This window comes from Aedes aegypti, chromosome 3 (genome assembly GCF_002204515.2).
Source record: "Aedes aegypti strain LVP_AGWG chromosome 3, AaegL5.0 Primary Assembly, whole genome shotgun sequence".
Taxonomy (NCBI): domain Eukaryota; kingdom Metazoa; phylum Arthropoda; class Insecta; order Diptera; family Culicidae; genus Aedes; species Aedes aegypti.
In genome coordinates this window covers 336,140,533-336,164,732 of record NC_035109.1, presented here as the reverse complement: position 1 = coordinate 336,164,732, position 24,200 = coordinate 336,140,533, and the positions used below count along the sequence as shown (strand labels likewise).

The window sequence follows — 24,200 nt, the reverse complement described above, 5'->3', positions numbered from 1 at the left end:
TTAAAAATACGAGTTAGGCACGCAAAGGTTAACAGCAACTGCTGCTCAGCAGTTAGCTGGCAGTCGTATAAATCGAAGCCAAACTACACAAATCAGCTGAATATGCACCAACAACGGCATTAGAGGACACGGCAGAGACACTTGGACGAATCGGCAGCAGCCATAGAAGATATATGGAGGAAAAAAGTGAAGGGAAGGTCATTTCCCAAAAACGGTTTCGATTCGCGCTATTCGTAGTTGGTTAGTTGCCCGCCACCGGCTTAGGCTTACCTAGTTGGAATGCAAATGGGAAGGTGAAATACTGTAAATTGTTGGGTTCACCTTGGTCGGTCGCGCTCGGAAAGAGATGTGGAACAATTTGTGACGGATGTAATCTTGGCACAGGTTGGACAGCTGAGCGAGATTAGTGGGTACTGCTCGAGAGGAGGCTGGGATTCGATTCTGGTAGAGCTATAATTATGTTCAGTGATTGAGGTTGATAGGGCGACGTCCTTCACATGTGCTACGTTTACGGAATAATTAAATTGTATGTTCTTTTCGAAACACTTGTAAAAACTTTTGGATTTACTGCTTGCCATCAATTGAGGCAATAAACCAAATAAGGTACCGTGGGGCAAGTGGGTAATGGAATTCGCATAGTTGAGATTCTTCCAATTCTAGAGACTTTAAATTGAAACAAATGAGGTTGTGTATATTTTTTAGCTTGACTCCCACCATATATAAGCAGTATGCTGAAATAAATTTTTATGAAAAATTGATGAAAAAAATACAGAAAAAGTTTTTGAAAAATGTCTCCAAGTGTGGGGCAAGTGAAAAGTTTACCGTTTTGAACAATAAATTCAAAAACAAACAGTTATATTCACGATTTGTATTACCTTTAAAACTTGTTAAGGCTTCCCAATGAACAATAACATAAGTAACATGTAAACAAAGAAAATGTTATTCTTTTCACTTCAATTTTCTTCTGTTCAGTTATGTTAGTTGAAATGATTCAACAACATTATAACTGCAACATTTCCAATGTTAGTTTTTACATTATATGACAGCAATTGTATTTCTGCTCTGTAGAATTTCCACCGCTCGTTATTTGTTTTTGAGAAAGTCGGATATGACGTCGGATAACTCTTCGGGAGAAATCAAACGGAATCCTTCAATAACGTATTTAGGGTCTTTTTTATGTGGATATACCTATATCCCATTTGTTTTGAACTAGCTTTACATAGACATTCCACGAGATTTCCGTGTGTTCTCTAATATTGCAACTTTTCAGTCAACGTCTTCCTTTTAATTGGCTGCCTGAAGTAGACATATTGATATTGTAATGTTTGACAACATCTTTTAGAGTATTTCCATGATTTCTAATAGCTTTTAACGCTTGAGTATAGTGTTTCTTGAATTATCAGCACGTTATGTTTTTCTATGATAATTGCGAACCATGTTTACTTATGGCTACTTAAAGAGAAAACACAAATTTAATCTCTAATGAGAAACTTTTCACTTGCCCCACCTGATAAGAAAATTGACGGTGTTTAAATTTAGTTAATTTTAGATCTACGTCGAATTAATTCTAAAACTTTTTTATTTGCAGTTTGAAACTATCACAGAGGACAACTAAGAAGTGGTACAGGAAATTATTTTCCGCAACTTTTTTCCACTGAAAATATTAAAATAAGATTGTACGCCGCCAACTTGTTACGGAATAACAGTTGACAGGTTAACAATTTTTCATCCTATTATGCAATAATGGCTGAAAAATCTCAGAAATCTCTTACCTATCGTATGTTCTCAATGACCTCAATGATTTACACATGAGTTTAAAACGTTAATTCACATATTCAGTAAAATATATCAATTGTTTTCACTTACCCCATTTACCCACTTGCCCCGCGGTACCTTACTTAAAGACTTTTTTTTAGATTTCTCCATGATTATATTAGAAATTTTCCATGGGATTTTATTTATTCAAAATTGTCAGAGTTATTCTAGAAATTTACTCTTGGACATGTTTAAGATTCTCTCTTGAACTGTTCAAATAGATTCTTTTCATCAGTGTTAGGACAAATCCTTCGTTCTCCAAGTCATCAAACACCTTCTGTTAGCAACATTATGATTCTTTTATGATTTTTCAGCGCGATAGCTGAAGTTTAAGCTAAGTATGCTGTTCCGCTCAAGAAAAGTAAAAATTTCTGCGCAAGAAATGGTCAAGAAATTTTCTACAGTGAGCTCCATTTGAATTGACATTTCTCTTCAACTGCGTACTGTGATCAAAGAAAAATGCTTTTCTTGAGCATTTCTTGCAAGAAATTTCCCGCGCGTCGAGATAGGGGATTCTGTTGAAGTGCATACTTCGCTTTAAAATCCATTGCTCCAAGCATCTTGTTAAAGATTTTTTTGCGAATCTTAATAAAGATTCAATTATTAATCCTGCAAAGATTCCCCATGAGTCCTGAACTAAGAAATAATCCGTGAACTGTTATGTCGATTCCATTGTGAATCTTAACAAAATTCCCTGCCATGGGTTTTCTATGATTGTTAAGAAAGATACCTTAGCAAATCTTGAAAATTTCCAGTGAAAAAATGCTTTGTCAATCTGTCAGGATTATTTTCTAATTATTCATACCTTTGTGAATACGATAATCCTCCCATGGTTTGTGAAAAGGATTTCTCCGTGTGCTCTGAACATTATTTCATAATTTTTGAATGAATTCTAAAAAATGATCCAAATAATCCCTAACTTATTGAATCCTATGAATATTTTCTCCAATTACCATGGTCCATGAGAGCTAATTCGAAAATTGAAAACCATTTCGAAATAAAATGTGGGTCAAGATCGGGAATTTCGTTGTCTATTGGGAAATTCTTCTAATAGAAACTAAGTTGTACTTTAATTGGAAGGCATTTTCAGACACATTATTTATAGTTTTACAAAATGTTATGAATTTATGATTACAAAGAGAGGTTTTCTCAGACCTATGGGAGAAAGGGAGCTCTATAATATATATTACTGTGTGATTACTCTCGTATATAACCCTCCTTTATTTTGCTTGCACATCTACTAATTGATTTTTTCGTAAAATTGCTTCAGGCTTCGCTGCAAACAATAGCACAGGAGCTTTTGTAGAGCTTCTGGAGCATGTTTTAGAATAACGAATATTTTTCAAAGCGTTTCTGCGAAAAATCCTGAAGTAATTCCCAAATGTCTCATAAGCGGAATTATCAAACCAACATCTAGACGAGTTTCGTACATTGTTTTATTAAATTATTAAATAAACTCCAGTACAGATAACACAATATTATTATACTGCTAGGAAGGGTAAAATTCCTAAAAACATCATAAGAGAAATTGCTGCGGGATATCTTGTGGAATTCCCTGGGAAAATGCCTTTAATAAACAAGATCACTTTTTCACAAAATCGTGGAAAAAAAATCCTTGCAAACCATTCCTTCACAAATTGAGCTTCAAAATTCTTTCAGTGATTTCTCCTGAAACTCCAAGAGTGCTCCCAGGGATTTGTCTAACAATATCTCAAGCAATACTTCAATGAATTACTCCAAACTTTCATACAAGAATTTCAACACTACCCTGTCAGTGTCTATACTCATTTACAGAAATGAAATTTCCTGATATTTCCAGGTTTTTCCAGGGTTCAAAAATAATTCCAGCTTTAAAGAAAATATTTTCAAATTTATTTTGAAAAAAATATCTAAAAAGTAATTTTTCCTTTTTATTTTTATTTAATTTCCACATAAAACAGGAATGTTTATCTAAAAGTGCCTTCAAACATAAAAGCTAGATATAAAAAAGTCTATCCAATCTTTTGGAAAAAATAGACATACCCTTAAAATGGAATTCAGATTTTTTTAACATCAACGACTTATCCAGAACATTTCTCGGAGAGCATTGGGTATTTTTTCCTAGATGTAATCTAGGGGTGATAGCAACCGATCGTCTTGAAAATAAGAATTTAGATACCTCTTGCTTAAGAAAACAATCATGAATCAAACGAGTTTTTTATGAATTACTAATGCAAAAAGACTCCTAACAGGAACCACGGCAAGAGAGTTTGATTCCTAAGTTGAACAGACATGCTTATAACATTATTTCTGAAACATTTTTTTTATTTCTCGTGACATTACAAGTATTACTGCTCGTTTTACTATAGATTTCATTCAAATATTACTCCGAATATCTTTTCAGGAGATTGTTTTGAGATGTTTCACAAACTTTCTAAGTAATCCTTCCAAGAAATTCGCTTTAAATACCTTCAAAAATTGATATGGAATTTTTCACAGAAATTATTTTAGAGACTCTATCAAAAATTCCTCCAAAGGTCGTTTCAAACATTTTTTCCAGAAAGTTCCAAATTATCAAAAAAAATCCATTGTAGAACACCTTGAAGAACCCAAAACTCCTTCAGGAATTCCAAATTTTTTTCTTTTTTGAAAAAAAAAATACTCAAGGAATTCCTTAAAGTTTTTTCCCGTCATTTATACAGGGATGTCTCCAGGGAAATGTCTAGGATTTTCTTTTCAGATTTGAAGAAAATTGAAAAAACATCCACGAAGAATTTCGAAAGAAAATCTTAGAGTAACCTCAAATAAAACTTGTGTGAGTTCTAGGTATGCCTTGATAAATTTCTATAAGGATCTCTGAAAGAACTCATATATTGTTGCTAAAATTCTTCCTAGAATTTTCTTGAAAAATTGTTAAGATAACTAGAAAAATAAAATCTCTGGATAATATCCTACAAGACGTTATGAAGAAATTTTTTAATGAAATTTAGAAAGATCCCATCAAAAACTGTACATGAATGTTCCGAGCAACAACTGTAATAATTGCTGTTATATTAACTGGTGTGGAATCTTGAATAAGGTTTTGAAGAATACATGGAGATTTGGATATATTATTTGTTTTTTTTTTTTAAAGAAATGTTTGAATCGCAATAATAAAATTTTGATGAAATGTTGGGGAAATGCCGTGAGAAAGTTCTGGAGTAACTTAATGAAAAATGAAAAGTTGAATTCATCGAGGAATTCTTGGAAACGTTTAAAGTAGATTTCATCGAACAATGCCTGAAAGATTTATGGAGCAATCAAGAATGATTTTTGGGAAATAATCATAATTAAATGACTAGAATAAATGAAAATAAAATTCAACGTAGAGATTATTGTATAACATGACGAAACGATATTTATTAAAAAAAAATCTGTTATAAACCTTTGTGGAAGAGCACCTGTAGGATCTGTGGTAAATCTTCTAGGAGTAACAACTGAAGAAATCGGTGAAAGAATCAGTGCAAAAAATATCTGGAGGAAATTCTGGGATAAACGTTAGAATCTGTGTGAAATTAACTGCAGTTTTTTTTTTAATTTGAAATAAACCTTGTGGAAGCGTTAGAATGCTCTTAGATTTTCTAGACCAAATTCTGAAGAAATTCTTCGAAGCATCCGCTGGAAAATAGCTGATTCCTAGAAGTATTCTGGAGAAATTACTAGAATGGTGAACTTTGAAGGTTTCTCTATAATTTTGCATTAGGATTCACTGCAAGCAGATTAATTAATTAAATAATTAAACTTAATAGAGGCTTGCATTAAAATAATGATCGACTCAAAAAAAAGACTTTTTTACATCTATCTTTTATTGCATAGAAGGCAAAATAAGAAGGAAAATTTTGAAATGTTTTCAATTATGTTTCAGATGAACGACACTCAACTGTAACTGTACTTCAATTATGCTTCGTTTTATGCTGAATAAATAACAATTGTTAAAAGGACAAAACATGTCAGTTAGCATTTTGATAGCGGGGCAACCGAAAACTTTTTGATTGAAAAGATGTTGTGTCACAAAAACGACATATTCTACCATATGGTACATTGTAGATACTATTGCTTCAAAATAGTTTCCCCGAGTGTAGCCGAAATTCCCTGAGAATTCCGGTTTATTTCGAGGTTGAATAAAATTGCTTGATAATTCCAGGTTTCCCAGGAAGTAGACCCCCTGACTGATTACTCCAATGATTCCCACAGTGATTGCTGCGATAATTTCCTCCCAGGTTCTTCTAGGATTTCCTCCAAAAGCTTCGTCGGTTTTTTTTTTTTTAAAGATTCATACAGTTTTTTTTACTGATTTCACTTTGTCACTCCATGCAACCTTTCTAATGTTCATACATAAATTCTTCCGTGCAAACCCACAAGCTTATTATAGGGGTTTCAAAAAAATTCTCATCACGCCGATTTTTCCAGTAATTTAACAAGCCATTTACACAGGGATTTTCATCCACGGATTCACTCAGAAATTGCTCAAGAGATCTTCCTTGAATCAATTTAGCGTTAGCGTTAGCGTTAGCGTAGTTACGGTATACTTCGTAGATTGGATACTAGCAACATTCATGTTTCTTTTTAATAATCTCATCCTGACTACTTTCAAGAACAAGGCAGGGGAGTATACCTTGTTCAAATCATAAACAAGAATACTAAAAGCATGAATATCGCTATTCCCGGCCACGCCCATCTTTACCGTAACTTGGGATAGGGGAAGGAAATGTTGATGCAGCACTTACTTAATGAGAGGCCACCGACTCATAAGTGCTACGGAGTTGGAGGTTGGGGAAAGTATATTGTCAGGATTCGCCTAGAAAGCTGGCGATATGATAGACCATAAACATTTGTTGTTTAAGTGTTTTCAATTTAATCTTTTGAATGCCGGCAATCAAAAGAGAAAACATTAGTTTATTTATAGTATAAATAGTATTTCGCGAAATGCTTGTCGATTGTGCAGTAATATTTTTGCTCAATAACCAGTAAAAAGCAAAACCGATCCCTCCAAGGTCATCGGATTGTATAAAATAACGATACGCGTAAAAAAAAAAAATCACGCCTATTGAAAAACTGTACTGTGCCCATTGAAAAACTGTACTGGGTGGTACTGTATTTTTAGATAATCGAAAAAGGAAAGGAAGCGCGTTCGAACTAAACACCCTAGGATAACACAGTCGGTTTTTCTGCTCAAAATTATACGAAAAGCAGAATCGATCCCTCCAGGGTCATCGAAGGGTTAAAAAGCATCCACAACCGATTGTTAGTTGCGTAACACCCGCCCGGACAGAATGCGCAATCTGAACATAATTATCAAACTCCGAAAATAACATTTTCCGTTCAAGAAACGATCAGAAGTTCCACGACGCGGACAAAAACGATCTGGAAGGCTCACAAAAGAAAAAGTATCATACTGGAACAAACTCACCGGATTGATTCTCCAAATTTATGTGCTGCCTGTCACTTCCGGATGGTTCGGTGAACTGAGGGCAGCCAAAAACCAACAGTACTGAGGACACAAATCAAACAAATCACTTTTTCATTTTTCACTTTTCACTATTCCATTTCTGAATGTAAAAACTGTTCTGCTTGGGCTTCACGAGCACTACCTAGCAAAACGCTCCAAAACAGGAAAAAAAAAAAAAAAAATCTCCGGCGACGAAAACATGCGCGAAACCGTGAGCCAAATCTATCGGACGACGCAAAACCGAACTGTCCTGCTTGGGCTTCACGAAGCACTACCCAGCAAGACGCTCCAATACAGGAAAAAAAAATCTCCAGCACCGAAAACACACGCCAAACCGTGAGCTAAATCTATCGGATGACGCAACACCGAACTGTCCTGCTTGGGCTTCGCCAGATCTTCCTTGAATCAATTTACCGCTAATACTGAACATTAACTCATTGAACTTGGGAAGGATTTCACCCAGAACTTGTAGCGACAGAGTGTCTTATCTCATGTTGGGAAAAAAAATCAAGGAAATAAGCAGATACCAAACTGGACTCACTAGATAGGAGCATTTATTAAGATTTTCGTATTACTGTACGTATTTTTCATTTTCCCAGGAATTTCATCAGCAACTAATTCAGGAATTTGAAAGTTTTTTTTTCAGAAGTTCATTAAGGAATTTCTTTAGAAATTTCTCCAAGTACTTTTTCACAAATTTCTCAAGACATTTCTAAGTTCTTCACTTGGATCTCCAAAAATTCATTCTGCTTTTTCCCTCAATTTCCGTGTGAAATTTTCAATAAACATCAATAAACATATGTTTACTCAATTTTCTAATGTTTTCCGATGGTTTAAGTCCAAAAAACATTTTTTTAAGTTTTTCTTTAAATTTTGTCACACTCCTTGGTTTAAACTCAAATTTTGGGTGTATTTTGTTTTCCGTGTCCCTTTTGAAATGTCAGAAAGGAACAACCCCGGTGTTAAAAAGTTGAATCCCTGTGGTATTTTTGTCGACTATGCGAACGTCGAACATGATCTCAAGTGTCAAGGTTCATTTATGGATCCAATTTTTAAATTAAAGTTTTAATATGATATATCCGTTATTTGAACGGGAAAAAATACTAAAGTAGTTGCAGTAACATGCTCTTTCGTGTTATTAAATGAAAACAAGATTTCATTAAACATTTTAGGACCCCAATAGGGTCAATTTGACAGATACCTTCAGAGAAAACTTTAGATTCCTCCAGGAAATGCCGAAGTAATCTCTGATTAAACTACTGTAGAAATTCCCGATGAACTCTTGCTATGATGTCTGAAAGAATCCCCGAAAAAACTTGTGTAAAAAATTTAATGATCGAATGGAATCCTGAAGAAATCGGGACGATTTCACTTGAGGAACCATTTGAGGAACGTTCGGAAGAACTACAGGAGTAGCCTATAAATGGCATGCCGGAAAATCCTTGAGGAACTTCACGAGGGATCCCTGATCGAGTTCATTGATAAATTCTAGGAAGATTTTATAATACTTCAGTCGTCGCGCTGTTGTATTCTGTACAACACTGCTGGAAAAACCTCTCTTTTCGTTCACAACAGCAGCGTGGTGTTTCTGACGGTGGCAAACCGCGCGACGACTGGATGGTTAACAGATTTTCTAGAATAGTCTCTGAAGGAATTTTCGGCGAAATTCCTGGTAGAAACCGTGTATAAATTTTAGAAGAAATCCAGATGAAAATGAATGAAAAAATAAGGCGTAGGAACTTCTGGAGGAATTTTAATATGGTTCGGGAAAAAATGCTTGATGCATTTCTTCATAAGCTCTGGAAAAAACCTTCGAGTATTTTCTTGGTAGAACTCCTGATGGATTCTATGAAAGAAAGATCTGCTATGCTAGTAACAACTGGAGAAATCGGTGGAAGAATTAGTGAAAAAAACTCTCGCAGAAATCTTGTCACAGTTTCTGGGAAAATTTTCAGAGTAATCCCTGTGAAAGTTATTGAAGGTAGTAGCGTTGGATTTCATAGAGCACATGGTGGATAAATTCCTCTAAGCATGCCTTAAAAATCGCTGGAGGGATTTTTGGACTATTTCCCAGGAGAATTGGTGGAGAGATTTCTGGAGTATTTCAGAAGAAATATCTGAAGTAATTAGGTACATGCAAAATTCTTGAAGCTTTTCTTCGAAAAGAAATTGCTGCAAATCTGTGAAATAATCGCGAAAGGGTCTTTGGAAAAAATGACTTTTGAGACCATTTTGCTCAAAAAAGACTTGCGTTCAAAATAGAGACAAAGACTTGTTTTGAAATAGCGAACAAGTCTCTAAGAAGAGACCTGTTACCAGTCCTGCCCCGTAAAACATTAGATTAATTATTCCATAAAATATAAGAATATTTTCTTGTACGTACAATGGGAATTTTTATGTAAATCTTGTAAAGAATTTTTCCGTTTTACCTGCTAAATCTTGAGACGAGTTGCTTAATGAATTTTTGAATACATACACATAATACAATACAGAGAATCCTTAAACCGAATATAATATATTATATTATCTTTAAATTAGGTCCAGGAAGCATCTTTTTTGGCTATTTTCAGAGATATAATTAAATCTAATAAAAATTCCCCCTAATAAACCGAATCCGGTTTGCCTGATTTGACACTCATTTAGGCACTAAATGAATTCCAACCTACCTTCAAAGAATCCTGCAACCAGCACTCCTTCCCGGGAGGATTGAAGAAATCTTTTCCGTTCTCCAGCCGAGCAGAGCAGATAAGCACTTCCACTAAATTTTCACACTTTCTTGAAACTCGGGTATTTCCCTTTCCACGAATAAAAGACGACGTATTCAACCGAATCCAAAGTTTTGTTCGCCTCACTGATCTTCAATCTCTCTGCACTCTTGGCGGTCAATCAGTTGGAACAGCTCAGTAATCGAAATTCCCATCCTTCTTTGAAAAAAATTCTATCAGACAACAGATTCTCAAAACCCTTTTAACACTATTCCTTTTAACTTTATCAAGAATTGCCATCGGAAACCAAATTGATTAGATTCTTATTCAATTGTCTCGTCTAAAATTCACTTTGCCAGCAAACCTTTGGATCACCCAAAAAAACGTTTACAATAAATCACTATTTTTATACTTTTCAAACTCCCATTTCGCGAATATTTTTTGCACCGTTTTGCATCAAATTCTAGTTTTTCCAAACACTTTTTATCTTCCACAATATTCTGTTCCCTTAAAAAGGACACCCAATATTCGAACCACTTTCTTAGCACTTTATCACTTTTAGATCAAATAATCTAACATCAATTTCCGAATAACCGGCACCATCAAGTCAACTTATATCCGAATAAATCTCTAACTCGGTGTTTTCCATTGAAAAATTCGAAATTTTCCTCCAAAATACGAGCAACTTCAATTCACGAACCGTGATTGGTTTGGCTGCGCGGCCATTGTTTGCTCCTGTTCGAGCCTGTTCTTCAGGATTCTCTCTCGCAATGCATCGGAGGGAGAACGCAAGAAAACCGAAACAGAGAGCTGTCAAATGCAATCGATGCACATGCACTTTTGGAGAGAGAGCTTTATGCTTTGTTTTGGTTTTTCCTCGCGGGGTGTTGCGGGAGGGAGAGCGAGCTTTCAGAGTGAAGGGGTAGGACACTAACAAAAAAGACACTTATAGAAAAAATCAGGCACATGGCATGGGACGACTTTTAGCGTAGTCAACATTTCCATGTGTTTACTCATTTTCGGGTAATTTGAATCGAGAGTGCAATCAGAATGCGAAGTTTTGTTTAATGTTTATGATCCATAATCGAGCAAGAGTCGCAATCAAATCACAGATTGCTTGCTTGGAGGCTTGCAGGATGCCTTTTAATGTTTGCTCTCCTTCCAAAACCATAGAAATGTTGAATGTGCTTCAACTTTTTGGCACATTATTAGCTGATTTAACAATATCAAAAATTGATAATCAAACCATAGCAAACAATTAAACAAAACAATGGTCTTTATTTTCACAGTTCTTACAACTGACAGTGGGCGATATTCACTTATCGCCCGGGACATCCTGGCTACGAAGAACACTGTGTATCAATATATGGTTGTCATGGGCCTGGAAAAAATACACAATAATCATGAGCCTTTTCCTAGTTCCATATGGAAACGAAACTATATCCTTGCAAGCAGGAGTAGTCAGAAACCAATATGTGGGAAGTCCACAGTTTGTAAGGCTACGTGACCTAACTAAATTCGGACGACAGCGACAAAACCTGGTCCATCAAGATCTGTATTTCTGATCCAGCTATGGAACAAACATCACCTTGATGTTTTTTTTTTATCAAGGGAAAATAAATAGAAATTTCTTGACAACATAATTCTTTTTATTTGCTTTATGGTGGTTGAAAGTACGAAGAACACTTGGTATTAATGTTTTTCTTTTTCCTTTATTCAGCTGGACCGCTGGATATGATATTTTGTACCTTCAAACGGCGTAATTCCACTTTGTCACCTGCCTCTGGTCTCACAATTTCAACTAGGTCGAAGATCTGCGAGCCCCCGGTTGGGAAACGTGCGCTGACTATTTACGCTTGATCCAGTGAGAAGAATATACCTTGTTCGGTTTTGAACCTAGGGTATACACTCATTACAGGTCATAACAGGCAGCACCCGGTGACTCTTAAATCAAGCATGAGCCTCTGTACCTGCCATAAATTCTTCTGTTCTTTTGACTTTTACTGTGCGCCGAGTGTTGGTGCTGTCTCGCTCTCTCTCACGGGCAACTTGAAAACAGGGCGCACAGTAAAAGTCAAACATTGTATAGCATGCATAGGCTCATTGACGCAATCTGGAATAACACGGAGAACTACTTTATTTTTCAAAACAGATGCCCACTCTTCCTCTTTGAAAGTATTTGGTTCAAACCACATTTATGACTTTAAATCACAGGTATTAGAATTCGATTCACAAACATCTATAATTTGGAAGTATTACGAAACCTATTGTTGATCAACTCTTGGAAAACGAAATAACTCTTTCAAATTTTGGAAGTAACAAGTTTAACACTTTGATAAGGACAACACCCAAACGTTTGAGCAAGTCATGATTTGAGCTACTAGTGTACATTTAAATGCATTTGAATGCATCAAAATTGCTCGATACATCAAATGCATCAGGAGTGATCCACCCCTTGGGATAGCTGTATCTGCCGTTAATCCCGTCTGATCCCATGGCACTTCAGTGTAGCCAAAACATTATCAAATATTTATCAATAAAAAACAATGAACAAAAAATATTTACATGCATTTATTATTTATTATATTGTATGACAGTGAAAGAACAGTATAGTGAGAAGTTAAGATACCATAAAGCACCGTGAATCAATCGTTACACATAGTTTATAAAATGTTTGCATTACAGTGGTTTGTACAAAAAATGAACAATATATTGAACGTTTTGGTAAACTGTAAACGAAAAATTTTGTTCGCGAAAATCGTCGTTTATATACACACTCAAACAGAGTGTGAGGGTTCGGTAAATAAAATTATCGAAACTGATCTGTAATTTACTAGCGAGTTTTGACAGCGCGTCATCAATAAAACTACCGAATTTTGGTAAACCGTGGTTGATCTGTCAACATTTTTACCGAAACTTCGGTGAATCATCAGCATTACCGAAATTGGTAATATACAATTTTTGCAGGCAGTGACCTTTTTTTTTCTTGCGGGTCACCACCCGGATAAAAAATACAATACAAAAACAATATAACGTATTGTAACAGTACCATTCAATATATTGGAAATACAATACAGTATGTTGTAAAATGACAATACAATTACAGTACAATATATTGTTTTGAACAGTTCACTGTATGGTTTATGAGATTTTTGCAATATAATGTATGGGTGGTTAAGTATCGTAACAATACAAATATAGATATTTTCTCATACAAACATTTTGAAAATATAATACGATGTATTGTTCGTGTATTGTCTTGATTAGTAATTCGTGTATTGTTGTACAATACAAAAACAATTAAACGAACTGTATCATGGTTGCATTCGTCGTTACAGCTAATGTCAAGTGACTTATTTTTACTTTTTGAATATTTTTCACCCAACATTTCTTGCTTTCTGAACTTGTTTTGTTAATTTCTTTCAGCAAAGCTACATAGAAAAAAACAACAGTTGTTTTACGTAAAAATAAGAATTTGACCAAAATTGTAAGGTATAAAACCAATTAAAAACAATACAATGTTCTGTTACAATATATTATATTGTTTTTGAAATGTATATCCAAAAAAGAATAATATTGCTTCGACATTCAATTACAATACGCTGTATTGTATCCAATACGTTATAGAGTAACGTGGGGCAAAAGTTCGACCTTAGTGATATAATCAAAGTATCCAGGAAAATAATAGCAGTTAAAACCAATGTTGCTGAACAACGATCGGAAACGCGAGGCACGATGAATTTTCGTAGGCATCAAAACAGAATCTGCGAATAAACACAAACAACCGTTCGGGCACTTCATTCGTTCGTATTTCATTTTCGGATCGCTGTTTCTCCCGACGCTATCATCGGGTGATTTTCCATCGCTCGGTAATGTGAACGGTACGATCCACGCTGCCTGTTCTTCGCGAAGAGCAGGAAAATATTCATTTCGATCATCTTCATACGGGCTCGCAACAATCACGCTAAACTTGCTCCGCTCAAAAATGAGTGCCGAGCGCACAAAATTGGCCTCTTTTCGTGCAGCACAGATTCTGTGCACAAGGGCTGTACACAGTTTTAAGCAAACGGTGGTAAGCACAGAGGAAGAACGCTTGGAATGCGGAATTCACTTCCAATTTCGAAGTTTTTCATAGATTTTTTCATTTGAATAGCCGAAGTAGAAGCAAATGGGGAAAAAACTTTCGCATTTGCAACCATCTTCCGGCTTTCCTCGCTAGAAAACATCTCAGAAAACTCCCCATCTTACCAACGGCCAACTCACAGAATGAGTGCGACCTACACAGAATTTTCACTCAGTCAGGCAGTGCTGCATGGGTTGCCTCATTCTGCGTAGTTTTAATACATGCGCTGCGTGGAGCTGGCTTAGCGTGGAATGTTTGCTTGACTTTACGAGAAGAAGCAACCTTGTAATCAATCACCAGAATGAACAGCGCGTGGATAAATGAATCCTACGAGTGGAAAGGCTTCGCGAACCACTTATCGGTGTGTTCATTTTGCTTCTTCGGCGTTGCATCCGTTCGCTTTTTGCGACGCTCTTCGTGACGCAAAAATGAAAAATGAATTTTGACGAATGCTGGATTGCGAAGATGCGTCGATCATTGTTCACGAAGAAGATCCATCGCAACATTGGTTAAAACAAAACAAATACCATACAGTGAACCATCAACATATTGGCTATAATTTTGCTGAACAAACTTGTGTCAAAATATTCTCCCATTTTTGGTAATAACAGTTTCAAAATTAATTGTCTTATTCGAACTTTTGCCCCACCGGTGGGGCAAGAGTTCGAATCTAGTGTGGGGCAAAAGTTCGCTGGCTAAAACACAAGATATCGATCCTTTTATGATAGGCATACTTTACACCAGCCGTAAACTTAAGTTTGACGAAAAATACACACTAAATTTTCATCAAAAAATTGACCCAAACCGGTTAATTGTAATATACTCCAAAATAGCAGTTTTTCACAAAACTATGTGGAAATGTAAAATTTTGGTGACAATTTTCACACGATCAGGCAAATTTAACCGAATTTGAAGATTATATGTGGATTTTAGGCAATTTGCAAATTTTTCCGTGATTTTATACATGGGTCGAACTTTTGCCCCGCTGATTCGAACTTTTGCCCCACTATGGGCCAAAAATTGTTTTCAAGCATCTATGCAAAAACTAATACACCTCAAAGCAACCTTATGATAGGCCTAGAAACGCCCTTACATAAAATATTGAAAAAGATTTTATCTTCAATTGGTTCCATGCAACGAAAGTTTGACCAAAAATTACAATATTCACGTCGAAAAACAACAAATAGCCATAACTTTTTCAAATCTCAATCGATTTTTATGATATTTGGAGTGAAAGTCTCTTACTTGAATAGCATTCGAACCACCATGACATTTATAAGATTTGTTTTGAATTGAGCTGGAAATCTCAAAAAGAAACTCTTACCCCACTCGAACTTTTGCCCCACTTTACTCTATTGTACATTAATGGTTTATTCCATTCACTGAATGATACGTTTTCATCCGGGCACATTTACATTCCGTTGGAGATATTGCGTTTGATTCGACAACAACACTCGACACCCTGAAGTGGCATTACGTCTGCAGAGAGCTTCCGATTTAATGTTATAATTTACCTAGTTCAAATGCAGAATAAAATATGGGATTAGCTAGTTTCTGATGTATTCTGTTGTTTTTTCTTGATGAAAAAGCAGGGGGAAGGGTCAGGGGAAGGAGCTACGGTTTTCATATCAAAGATTACCGAACGTTCGGTAGTTTTGACAGCTGTGCACCAAACTGGAAATAACTGACAGTTCGGTAATCGGTTCGTTTACCGAAACGATTACCGAACGTTCAGCTGTTGAGATTTCGGTGAATACATACACACTTAATTTATTTCGCCGAGGCCGGCGAAAATAATTGCCGAGAACCCAACAGCTAAGATTTCGTTAAAAATCTCAGTAAAAGTTCAAAGTGCCGATCGAACTGCAAAATTTATAAATCAACCCAACTGTCAAACTTTGACGAAGAGATCGGTAATCCATTGCCGGAATTCTCGGTATACCTTTACCGAAATTTGGCGAAGCAATATTATTTTTCACTGGATGAATAGAATAATAAAAACAATGAATAATAAATAAAATTTTGATTATAAAACAAATTTATTATTCACATTTAAGGCCTGCACTACAAATGCATGAAATACCGCCACTCTGATAATCTCACTTTACCCTCAATATGAGATATATTATCCTGTTCGCGCTCATCACAGACGCGTCATCGCTAGTTGCCGCTCAATTGAAGCGTGTGGAGAGAGAGACGCTACCTATTGTGCCATTCATAGGCGCAGTGGAATATTCCACTGCCAGTCAGCGTGCAGCTTCTTCAGTTGGCGCCAATCCAACATCGCGCCAAACTGCGAAGGGAAGCATGAGCGGGAAATGAACGCTTTTTGTCTATCCGTACTGTGGGCCTATATAAGGCACACGCATTAGCATGTAAGATTTGTAGTTTGTATCGTTTCCCCCACCGAGTAGGCACGCTGCCTCTCGGTGGTAATAAATCAGTAGAAGAGTAGAAAGTGTTTCGCTTCTGTTCTCGTCGTCCGTCATTCGTAATAACACAACGTAGGGAAAGACGTCCTGGCCGAAACATGTTTCGTCCAGGGTTGACCAGGCCCTACGTTGTGATTTACTTTGGTCCCGGAGGGGCAGACGAATGACGACAACTTCTTCTATTACGGTGATTTATTGCCCACCACCGAGAGGCAGTGCTGCTCGGTGTTTCTGTTACAGATCAACTTACAACTAACTATCATCGGAACGGTGTCGCTTATATATGCGAGAGGTAGTACGGCTGAGAAATTGATATACAATAATGTGCTGCGCCGGCAAGCTAGCATCACGCAGCCCAACGCAAGAGCATCAAAGCAATTGGGCTGCTTGCTGCTAGCAGGGGCGAAAGTAGAGAAATTGAATGCACACTGCAGCGCTGCTGCTATTGCTGAGTGCGCCTAGCATTCGTCGAATGGGAGATGTCGTTGCGGTGAGCCCGAACATACTCCCGCCCGAAAACGAATGTTTTCAACTGTAGCTACGGCTCGGCGCGAACGACGACAGCTTGCTGTTGGCAGAGTGAGATGGTTCGTTCTCGACGATGGTGATGCGCAGACAGTTCAGGTAGCATTCTGGCTACATCGCCGGATCGCTTGGTTGATGGTGAACGGGATGATTTCGCTTCTCGTTGATTGATTTTGATGACAGTCGAGAAACGCTTGGACGGGATGATTTGCTTGATCAATTGATGACGCTCGGGTCCATTGATGACGAATTGATTGACGGATGATTGGATATGGGGATCCAGCGGGTGGACGTAGGGGTCCGGGATGAACGCTCTGGTTCGGCAAATCGACGCTTCGGCTTTGCACGCAGGGGTCCGACGAAGGGATACAGGGGTCGGGGGATCATCGTTTCGCTTCGCAAGTCGACTCTTCGGCCTTGCAGGTGGACGCAGGGGTCCGGATGGACGGCAGAGGTCCGGCGGGTGGACGCGAGGGTCCCAACAGGGTGACGGCGAGGTCCGGATGGACGGCAGAGGTCCGGCGGGTGGACGCGAGGGTCCCAACAGGGTGACGGCGAGGTCCGGATGGACGGCAATGGTCCGGCAAATGGACGCAAAGGTCCCACAGGTGAACACTACGGTTCGGATGGACGGCGATGGTCCAGGATGGACGCAGAGGTCCCAACAGGTGGACGCAGTGGTCCGATGCATGGACGGCAAAGGTCCGGCGGGTGGACGCTGGGTCCTACAGGCGAGGTCCGATTGGGCGACACTTCGACCCGGGGTGAGTTGTCCGTTGAAACAGTCCGTCACTCGTCGATCGGTCCTCCGGGGTGCCCGTTATCCTGGTCACGGCACCAATGTTTCGTCCAGGGTTGACCAGGCCCTACGTTGTGATTTACTTTGGTCCCGGAGGGGCAGACGAATGACGACAACTTCTTCTATTACGGTGATTTATTGCCCACCACCGAGAGGCAGTGCTCCTGCTCGGTGGGGGATACTCTTCTGTTACAGATCAACTTACAACTAACTATCATCGGAACGGTGTCGCTTATATATGCGAGAGGTAGTACGGCTGAGAAATTGATATACAATAATGTGCTGCGCCGGCAAGCTAGCATCACGCAGCCCAACGCAAGAGCATCAAAGCAATTGGGCTGCTTGCTGCTAGCAGGGGCGAAAGTAGAGAAATTGAATGCAAACTGCAGCGCTGCTGCTATTGCTGAGTGCGCCTAGCATTCGTCGAATGGGAGATGTCGTTGCGGTGAGCCCGAACATATCCTTTTCCATGTAAGTTGGATTTTGCCTGCTTCCTTTGCCATTTTCATCGTGCTTCATTAGTAACGAATTTCCTGAAAATGTAATAAAGCTAGCAATAGATGAATGCTGACTATACTGAACAGATGATCTGAATGCACAATTGTACGTAATAATCACAATATCCAGTGAATTACATGAATACTTACATGTTTATGTCCCCTGGAATGCTCCTTTCCACGTCTTAAACATTTCAAGCATATTTTGGGTTACGCAGCTTGGAGTTTTAGATTTTGACAGATGCGCTTTGCCGAAATTCAGTGAAAATTGTGGTTTGCCGATTGATGTCGCAAAATACATTACTGAATCTCAGTAATTGATCCAAATTACCGATATTCGTCAATTTGCATCTGTCAATATTGTTCATCTGTCAAAATTAAACGAGATTTCAGTAAAAATATGTTTTACGGACTGAAATCGTCATTCAGTTTTACCGAGATTAAATTCTACGATTAAGTGTGTACCGAACTCGGTGATCTGATCTACACGCTAAGGAAATAAAATACTAGATAAGTTAAAAACTACTCTAAAACCATATTCTATCTATTCACTCATTGTGATGCATATTAGCACATTAAGCTTTGGCTAGTATAAACGTATTTTATATCCGGTAATGATTTTTTGAAAATTATACATTTTTTGCATAAAGCTTCGTAATCCATGACATTGAATACAGTTAGCCATTTTTATTGGATTGTTGAAAACAAAAGCAAGAAAAAAGAAAACAAACGTTCTCTTTCACAAGTTACTCATTTATTTCTATATTTATCATGTTCAGATCCTGATTCGAGTTCACATTGCTGTCTATGCTATCCGTCAATGATTTGGGTGTTCATAATTATGAGTGAATATTTCCCGTTCCGATTTCTCCGAAGTCACTTATGTTTCCTGCACACCCGGAACAGATGAATATCTTAGTAATTCATTAAAAGATCATTTAAGAATTACCTCCTAGCTGTTCACAAAACCGTTTTTATTTTGCTGTTATTGCGATGTGTTTTAATAAAACCGCTTTGTGGCAACTCTCCTGCAATGGAAGTTCAAAAAAAATCTAATAAAGACGTGTACATTTGTGGCATTTTTAGTACAAACCTGAACGTCCTGGAGCGCGCAATTAAGCACAGGCATCTTTTTCACTAAACACATTCTTAGAAGTTAGGTTTTGTCAAAACTTTCCACGAAGAACTAGCTTAACTCAGCGGTAGATATTTTTCCCGCCGTTGCTTGTTTCCGCATCAGGTTTAAAAACTAAAATGAATCTGTTTAAGTCCAAAGAATAGGATCCAGTATTACATATGCTTAGTGAAATATTAATCACGGATATGCAGTACAATGTATAAAATATAATAATCCGGTGCATATTTTGTATGCATTATAAAGGATTATTATGAAAAATATCAAGGAGATATTAAAAGCCACACTAAATAGTATTTTTTTTATTTTCACCGTGTATAAGTGTGTATGGTTACATAACTTAACCGCCTATTCCCCACATTGTTATTTTCTCAGTTACCATCTATCAAACTGTAAACAACGTTTGCGGTAGGATAAGTTTATTGTTATTTTTGATTATGTACGAAATTGTTAACATATTGTAGCAAATTGTTATGGACACTACGGGAAATGGTACTAGTATGCATACAACCATGGTTCATGATTATGCGGATATGAGGGTGTCAAAAATGATCATTTTTGGCGTAATTAAATTTGTGAATAAACCCTTTCCAGCCAGAGCCACAACAAACACGCATAAAAAATCCAATGCGATAAATTTGCAAATTTTATGCGATGACCAAAAAATATTTTGTAGTTTTACATGTTCAACTAAAACAATTTAGGTAATTTCAGAAATTGTGCATTATTTGACTGCTAGTATTAATTTTCGAGGAAGATCATGCTCCTCCATAGCTTTGTAGAACCTAAACTACCGAGACTTTCATTACAGTGTTAATTTTCATGCCCGTTTTATCTGTAAATCTTCGCCTACACATACCAATTCATTTAACTGTTATGGGAAGTATGCCCTTCAACAGAAATTCAACATTCGTTTGCTCAGTAAAATATGCCACACACTTGGTTACCAATGGTTTAGCGAAAATTCGAACTTTCGATTTCGAGTGTCCATAAATTGGGACAAAATCGTGAACAAAAATAATATAATACTAATGGAAAATACTGATTGTACAAACACGGGTAGTCACAGAATAACTAAATTTTAGTAATTTATGACTATTTTCTGTCTGCCTCTCTTTCATCCTGCAGAGAATTTTATTCGTATTTGTCAATTCACCTGGGTTGAAGCATCGCTAAGCTTCAACCCAGATGAAATGATAGTTAGTGTGAAAATTCACAGCAGAATGAAAGAGAGGCAGATAGAAAGTAGTCATTAATGCATGAATAGCAAAAAAAACGCTTTGGCAAATTTTCCAAACAACAATTAAATCATAAATCATACGTTAACTGCTTCCAACATTGTGGCTTAATTGTGTTACTATAAATATATTTCAGTTTTGTACTGTATCGCTAACTACATCTACTGTATCGCTAACTGTTACCGTGTAGCTAATTGCCATCAATCAGTTCCATATAGTCCATATTTGGAAACTATGAATAAATCTGGAGCTCGATTTGAAAAGGTCGAATGTGACATTTTTGACTATCTGAGATAACTCTCCATGAAGTTTCTCAAACAAAATTCAATTCCTATTTCAAGCAAATAGCTCAAAAGTATTCAATATACGTATTAAGACACAAAATGAAATCCCCTTCAATAAACTATCGAACAAAACCATGAAAATACACTCGATTTATTGATTTATGATCATAAAAAAGCTTTCCGTCGATATAACATTGTTTGTTGTTCATTCGACCTAATCGATACGACCTAACGCTAGTCACCGCTGCACTTCGAACGGGTACGTTCAGACGTTTGACATCTGAAAATGTCCATACGTCAAAGTACGATCGGACTGATTGATGTCCAGTGAAGTACATACGACCCACCGTTGTGAACAAAAATAGAGAATAATTTCAAAGAATTTCTGAAGTTTTCTGCATGGAGGTATGTATTTCGTGAAGTTGGCAAACGATTTATGCGATCAGCGATGTTGCTCAGAGCAAATCCCCATCTGCGCTGAATGTCTACTGTAGAAAAAATGCAACGGAAGCGATTATGGATGGGTTTGTCGGATGGATAATGGATTCATTGTATATGTTATATCGTTGCAGGAACATTCATAAGGCATCATTAGTACTTCTGCAGTAATTAGAGTTACTGTGCACGTGCTGTAGCCTTAGGTGCAGGAGCCTCATTACTTGCAAGCGCACGGGAGCGCTGTACATTGTGAGACCTTTTTTGGTGCGCCTCATTTTTATTGAGATGTGTCTCACTGCGGTCGCATGCGCTCCGTCTCATGCGCTGTTTAAAATTCAGCACAACAATTGAAATGATTACAAAAGTTTTCAACGAGGATCGAAATTGGACACCAATCAGTCCGATCGTACTTTGACGTATGGACATTTTCAGATGTCAAACGTCTGAACGTACCCGTTCGAAGTGCAGCGGTGACTAGCGTTAGGTCGTATCGATTAGGTCGAATGAACAACAAACAATGTTATATCGACGGAAAGCTTTTTTATGATCATAAATCAATAAATTGAGTGTATTTGCATGGTTTTGTTCGATAGTTTATTGAAGGGGATTTCATTTTGTGTCTTAATACGTATATTGAACACTTTTGAGCTATTTGCTTGAAATAGGAATTGAATTTTGTTTGAGAAACTTCATGGAGAGTTATATCAGATAGTCAAAAATGACACATTCGACCCTTTCAAATCGAGCTCTAGAAATGGTTAACTGTGTTGAGCTAGCAGGTTTTGATTATGGGGGGATTTTGTAAACCCAAGATGAAAGAAAAAAGGTCGAATACGCGTTTTTTTAATTTTGGTGTTTTTGCTACATTGGACCTTATGCGCAATAGGACGAATGAACAAATTTTTACTATTCCTAATTTTTGTTAATTACGTCAAAGTGTCAATTTATTTTTTTATTTTATTAGAAATATGATATCGATATGATACTTTACCAGCATTATAAGCTGAATAGAATCTACCAAATGGTGAAATAAACGCGATTTTTTACTTTTGTTACTTACGACCTTTTCACATCGAGCTCCAGAAATCAACTACCGGGTACCCCCGTTGGTTTGACCACATTTAATCTGAACACTTTTTAATTTGTACCCCGCTAATTTGCACGTCGTTCAAATTAAAAATGGTTCAAACGTCATTTAGCTCATGGAACGGAGTAAAGTGAAATGGAACGCTGTGGAACGGAACGCAGAATCAAAACAAAACAGTTAAAGAGGTAACCAGATACACAATTCCAGGGTGACTAGATGTTCAAATTAAAAATGAACCCCGATGGTTTGCATGAGGTACCGTTCAAATTAGCGGGGGTGCACGGTATTTCTAAACTTACGTGGGTTATATAGGAAATGGTTACAATGGGTCACTGCACAAAAATCATCCTCTCTCTTTCACTCTACCATGAATTTTGTAAACAACAAGGCCAGTAAACGTCAAAATCCTATGCAAAATCAAAACTGTGCAGAGCCCCATTTGGCAAAACATTCAAATATGATTGCATACTGTTTAGTATCATGAAAAGTTGTCACACATACATTGAAGTTTTATGGTTTGATAGTAAACATACCGTACGCGGTATAGTTATATTGCACTTGTGTGCGTTTTGTGAAATCGGAGAAAATTTTTCACCAGTCAAACTGCCATATTTGTGTTCATTTCTGCGACTCGAGTGTCGAAGCTTATTTGGTAAGATATTTCATGTTAAATTGCTCAAAAACAACGTACTTAATTTGGTTTCTGTGTTTTCAGAAGTGAAAAAAGGAATGCATACTTCTTAGGACTTTAGAGTGGTGCTGCAACATATCTACAGGTAAGTGTTATTATTATTTTTCATCGAAGTCAGAGTTGACAATGTTCTTTTTCTTTTTAAGAGTTTCTGAAAGATGTTACAACAGCGCCGTAAGATCGTGGAACCAGAATATCATCCTCAATTCTGAATCTAGGCGCTGAATTCAATTAGTACCTGTTTCGCAACTTTCAGCGGAAGTTTCTAGAGTAGCCCACAGACAAAACACAATCGAGCTAAAGGTGGTGGTCGGAATCCTTACCGCTGATTAGGACGAGATCGACTATGATTGATTTTATATTGTTTAGCTTAGTAAATTCAATATTAATCTTTGAACATATTAATACAACATTTGTTCGTAGATACACGAATTGTCTTGTTTCATTATAATAGTATGGCATTGTTTTGATATACCGTTGACTACCTTTATCCAATAATTTCACAAATTGTAAACGTTTTTATTCAAAATATATTGTTTTTCAATTCTAGAACTATTTCTTTTGTGGTAGATTGAGTGAAAAATGGATAGTATGTCTACCATCTGATGAACGGTAAACGAAAAATTTTGTTCGATAAAATCGACGATTTCTTATGGTTACATAACTTAACCGCCTATTCCCCACATTGTTATTTGTCTGATTACTGTTTCCCATACTGGCAAAACAGTCTGTGGTACTGTGGGTATATTGTTATTCTGGATGTTGTTCGAAATGGTTCAGATATTGTTTGAAGTAGTTGTAGACAATATTGGAAACAGTGCTATTTTTTATTTCTGAGTGTACTGTGCCAAGCTTCCAAAATAACCAGCATCCTACCCCCCTCCTTAGCGGAAGCTTTTTTAGCTCTGTACACGACACGCCACCGCCGACAGAAAAGAGAAACGTCAAAATCTGCCATCGAAAA

At 37.1% G+C, this 24,200-nt stretch overlaps 1 protein-coding gene across 1 annotated transcript in view; it reads right to left on the bottom strand.

The window, feature by feature from the left end:
• The window catches only part of LOC5571211, a 579,023-nt gene extending 568,299 nt beyond the window's left edge, over nucleotides 1–10,724 (bottom strand). The window contains exon 1 of the mRNA XM_021853041.1: nucleotides 9,949–10,724. The gene's annotated coding sequence lies outside the window, so the exon portion shown is untranslated. The remainder of the gene's footprint in view (nucleotides 1–9,948) is intronic.
• Nucleotides 10,725–24,200: the final 13,476 nt, after the last annotated feature.